Below are 5,504 nucleotides of genomic sequence, written 5' to 3' on the forward strand. Positions count from 1 at the left end.
ACATCACAATGGTCATCTTCCTGCTATAAAACCGATTAAAGGATATCGGACTCAGAGTTTACACGTTCCACACAAGAAACTAAGAGCGATACAGAACAGAAGAAAAGTTCATTTTACTTCTAGTAGAGTCACTTGCCACAGATTCCACTTCCATAACGGCCCCACCACGCCACGACCCTCGCTGGGCAGATAACTGGGCACAGCCCCACACCCACACCCTCTGCCCCTCGGTTTCTCCCTCTAGTGCTGGGACACAAAGCGCAGAAGGCCTACTGAGCTGAGCCCGTTTGTCCTAGTTCCTAAAGGATCATGTTCAGTCATCGGGAGATAAAGATCATTGCATCTTACACTGGCAGAGAAATGAACCTAGAATTTAACAAGATATTACTTGGAACTTGAACGAGATTTCCCTACGTGGTGTTTGTGAAGGAATTGAGACCCTGGGAGTAGCGTTTGCTTGGCTATATTTTATCTTGTTTTGATACTGTTGATTCTACAAATTGGAGATGTAAGGGCAAAAGAAAATGCTCCTCAACCATGAAAATGTGCTGAAGAAAAGCACAAATTTCAGATTAACCAATTTTGAAACGGAGTATGGGCTTGGCGAGCAAGGTTCCGTAGTGTAGTGGTTATCACGTTCGCCTAACACGCGAAAGGTCCCCGGTTCGACACCGGGCGGAAGCAAAGAAGTCATTCTTTTTGTGAATTCTGAATTTAGAGCCAGAAACTCTTCATCTGAACATGCCTCAAACAAGCCCCTAACCTTCACGTTCCTTTTGTAGCACCAGACTTTGTATTAAAAGACTAATGCAGTTCACATTCCATTGGGTTAGAATAAGATTCTGCATCGGCTGGCAAGGCGAGGTCCCCATGTTTTCCTTGCACAGGATTAAAAGTGAAGTGTCCTGAGACAATAATATGGCTGCTGTATACAAAAAAAAAAAAAAAAACAAAAAAAACAATCGTTGCCTTAGAGTTGATTCGGAGTCATAGCGACTCTATACAGCAGAATACAACTGCCCCATACAGCTTCCAGTGAGCGCCCGGTGAATTCGAACTGCCGATCTTTTGGTTAGCAGCCATAGCTTTTAATCACTATGCCACCAGGGTTTCCAAATATGAAACAGAAGGCTTTAAAAGTTATATAGGTAGTTGGCCAGAAGTAGTAAGGCTGAAGCAGGGTCCATGGGCTGCAATCTACTTTTATATAAAAGTTTGTTAAAGGGGATATAGTTAATGATGAAATCCATTATATGTGAGCATTCCTTAAAATCGTTATGAAAAGTTCCAGAAAGGAATAAGAGTACAAGCTGTAACACGTTCTTTCATTGTTTCTCTACCTAGGGGTGGAATGTTTCATGAAGGGTACTTTAATTTAACCAACAAAAGGTTATGTTACAGGGAAGTTATACTCTAACAAAGGAGTATGTTACAATTTCTTTTTGACTGACCTGAGAACTCATTGCAAGTCACCAAGCCAAGAAGAGATGTTGCCAAGTTGTTCCCAAGGAAACCTTGCCATAGTAACTAAAGGGAATCTAGCCAACAAAGACTCCTTAAATCATCATGTATTCCCTATGTTATGTATCCCACCTTTGACAATATTGTAATTTTTCTTAATTTACTTCCTTCTGTATTAGTATATTAGAGACTCCCTGATTGTGATTCAGTGGATTCCGCTAGTCTCTTGTGCCCAGTGCACACTGGCAAATCCTTCATTGCAATAATCATCTTTGTCCTTGCTTGATAAAAATCTCTTGTGATTAAATTTGATTCTGGGGTCTTTTTCCCCTAGGACAGACAAGATGGTGGCTGTCAAGGTGGTGAGAAGTAGTCAGAGACTGGATCTATTTTGAAGACAAAGAGAAGAGAAATTGCTGACACACTGGATGTGAGGTCTGAGAGAAAGAGTGAAATAAATGATGGCTTTAAGGCTTTTTTGCCTGAAAGAGTGTAAAGAACTGAGTTGCCATTAACTGAAATGGTGAAGATTGAATGTAGTGCATTATTAGAGAAAAGTAGGAGTTGAGTTTTATACATGCTAACTTTTAGATGCCTAGTATAAAATATCCAAGAGGTAATGCCAAGGAATCCGTTGTATATACAAGACTCGAGGTTAATGGAGTGGTCTAGACTGCAGATACAAATTTGTGAGTTGTAGGCATATAAACGAAAAAAACAAACACATTTTTGTCAAGTGGTTAAGGGCTCAGCTGTTAGCCTAATGATCACCAGCTCAAACTTATCAGCCACTCCACGGGAGAAAGATGTGGCAGTCTGCTTCCATAAAGTTTATAGCCTTGGAAATCCTACGAGGCATCTCTACTCTGTTGTATAGGGTTGCTATGAGATAATGTAGGCATACATATGATTGAAACCATGAAAATGGGTAAGATTACCAGGGAGTGAATGTGTGTAGAGAAGAGGTTCAAGGATCAATCTGCGAGACATTCTACTACAGAATGGGTGAGGAGAGGAGAAACAAACTTAGGATATTGAGAAGGATGAGCCACTGAAATAGAAAGATGGTCAGGACAGCAGGGTCTTGGAAGTCAAATGAAAAAAAAGTTTTAAGACAGTAAGTGTGTTTATTGACACTGAGAAGTTGTCTTAGTTTCTTAGTGTTGTTGTAATAGAAATACAACATGTGGTTTTCTTTAAGGAACAGAAGTTTATTTTCTCACAGTTTAGGAGGCTGGAAGTCCAAATTCAGGGCACAGCTCTAGGGAAATGCTCTCTCTCCACTGGCCCTGGGGAAAACTCCTAGTCTCAGTTTCCATAACCCCAGAGTTCCTGGGTTCCTTGGTAATCCTCACATGTGGTTCTGTCTTCCCCGGTTTGGGCTCCCTTATCTCAGTGCCTAATCTGTTGTTTTTGTAACTCAAAAGTGATTAAATTTAAGACATAGCTTACACTGATGTGGCCTCATTAACATAACAAAGAAAACTGATTCCCAAATGGGATTAAATCTCCAGGTATAGGGTTTTTGATTCCAACACGTATTTTGGGGGGACACAATTGAACCCATAACAGAAGTCAAGGAAGATAAGATCTTGAAACAATGAGAGGAGGTCATTGGTGATCTTGAGAAGTTTCCATGAACAAGTGGTGTCACAAACCAGAATGTAGTGGATTTACAAATAGCAGGAGAGAAACTGGAGATAGCAAATCTGGATAACTCTTCAGAGGAGATTTTTTATAAGGTCATCTGAGAAATAGGGTAATAGATAGAGGGATATGTTGGGTCAAGAGAAATCTTTTTAAGATAGGAGAGAAACAGCATATTAGAGAGTTCGTGGGAATAACAGGTTAGGAGAAAATTGAGAGGTTTCCACACACTCACTTTGACTTTGGCATCATTCTACGTAATGGTAATCATGAAGAAAAAAAAGAATCTGTCTTCGTGGACTAAAATTATAGCGAAAGCCAACTGATAGTTCAAATTTTAAAAAAAGGAAAATAAGCATTTTGTCTGACTGTGATTATTTTAACAACTCTAAATATCAATTTTAGCAGTATGAAAGGGCAGTTCAGGGGTGAGTAGACACTCAGGTAGAGGACAAAGTCAGATAGAAAAAGTCCTTGACAGCCGTACGGAGACACAGTGCTCTAGACCCTGAAAAAGGGACAAGGAGAATGAGACACTCAAATGGACAGTGGCCATCAGACAAACATCCCATCCCCAAGACCATCCTCACTCCTACCCTAGTTTTATTTACTAAAAGGATTTGTCACTTGTTCCAAAAAAAGTCCCCCCCCAACCCACCCCCTTCAGAGGGTGAGCAAAAAGGGTATAGGTGTCACTACTGAGGATTAAAGAAATAAAGTCGACATGTGATCCAGATTTGATGCTAGGGAGGCTATTTTCAAAGTGCAGCTGGGTGTTAAGTTAGGACAGTAAGATCTTTTTCTAATCAAAACGCAACTTCTTTCTTGGCTTATAGGGGGATCCAAATTGCTGCCTTGGCATTATTAGCACTGCGTAATAACCAGCTGAGCTAACCGGTCACCTGCCTATGAGTTTTCTTTCACATTCAGAAAGTGCGAACATTGTTCACTCCCTCTTTACTCATCCAAAGGATACTCTCTTTTACATACTCTTAACTATGACTAAATGTCACTGTTGTTTCAAGTTTCTCTTTATGGTTTCGATTTCCCCTTTCCGCACTCTCGCAAAAAGAAAAAAAAGAAACACAAAAACTCTACCTCCAGGAGAAATGAATTTGCTCCTCCTTTAGAAAACAAGAAGTTCTGGAGACCGTCTATTTTTTTTTCTGAGAGAAACGTTCATTAGAGAAGGCTCCCTAATACTCTCCCAGGAAGCCTTTCAGAAGGATCCACACACCCTCCAGAAGCATCTGGTCTATTTGGTCCCCAGGCAGGGCATGATGGTTCCTCTCCAGATTGGTGGACAGTCAGGTGGATTTCCCCTACCTGTTCCTAAATCCTGGAGAGATGCTCCTTCTCTGTGCTCCGTATAAACGCCCTGCGGTGTGAATCTCTGTTGGTCCATTTTGCGATTTTATGGTCATTAATGGGCTTATGTTCCTCTTTCCTTTCCCGAGAAGGACTGTTTTGTCTCCTTCCTTACTCCCCTAGTATCCCAGGTGCCCGCACAGCAAGATGGTTAGCTCAAGAAATTAAGTGCACAAATGGTGAAAAAGTGCCAAGAAAATCAAGTTTGCTGATGATCAGGTCCTAGAAAAATAAACAAAGGCTCTAGAATTTGCTAACTGGTAAATAAATTATTTTAATCGTTACTTGCAGTATTCAAACAGTGGAGCTCACGATGCTCAGATTATTTCGGAGGTGTGAAGCTGCTCTCTCTGTCCCAGGCACCCACCCGCCCTTCCAAAAAAAAGACTCTGGGATGGAGAAGCACAGACATCAAGATCGTCTCCGGACTGATATGGAGACAACTGCCAACTCTAAACTCAGCACAAAGTTTTTGGGTCTCCCAGGCAAAGTGAAGGCTTAAGGCAGAACGTGGAAAAAGCCATCTCGCTTCTAGCTACGCAAAAAAAAGGTATGTTAGGGGAAGATAATGAAAAGGGAGGGTAGAAGAAAGAAGAGAAAAATATATCAGAGTTCTCGTTCTCCTCTAGTAAATCAAATAAATGGAACAAGGAAACTACTGATACATTTCAAAGAATTAGGCACGTGTGAGGTGGAATATAAGGATGTTTGATGTCCCGGGGATGGACTCTGTAGAATCCAGTCTGGCAAACCACCCCAACCTCGTGTATCTGGCCCTGTAGCTTGACATTACAAGGCCATATTCCTGCAGCTGCCCAGCCCCAAGGGCGGACTCAAGGGCCTCCAGAGTTCAATCCTAAGGACCTTGAGCCCTAGTTCTTAAGGAGGTCATTTTCTTTCACTAGAGAGGCAAACACAAGAGAAATTGTCATGGGACATCATTGAGGAGTTTGTTGAAATCAAATCCTCCTTTTCCCCAAGCCAGCCTGACTGTGTTTGTAAAAGAATTGGATACTTGAGTGAAGACT

At 41.4% G+C, this 5,504-nt stretch overlaps 1 non-coding gene across 1 annotated transcript; it reads left to right on the top strand.

Annotated features, from left to right (window-relative positions):
* The first annotated feature begins 611 nt into the window (after positions 1-611).
* Positions 612-684, top strand: TRNAV-AAC (transfer RNA valine (anticodon AAC)). The gene has a single exon. It is a non-coding gene; the product is annotated as a tRNA-Val (tRNA).
* The last annotated feature ends 4,820 nt before the right edge of the window (positions 685-5,504 follow it).

The sequence above is a fragment of the Trichechus manatus genome, unplaced genomic scaffold (genome assembly GCF_000243295.1).
Source record: "Trichechus manatus latirostris isolate Lorelei unplaced genomic scaffold, TriManLat1.0 scaffold00345, whole genome shotgun sequence".
Classification (NCBI taxonomy): domain Eukaryota; kingdom Metazoa; phylum Chordata; class Mammalia; order Sirenia; family Trichechidae; genus Trichechus; species Trichechus manatus.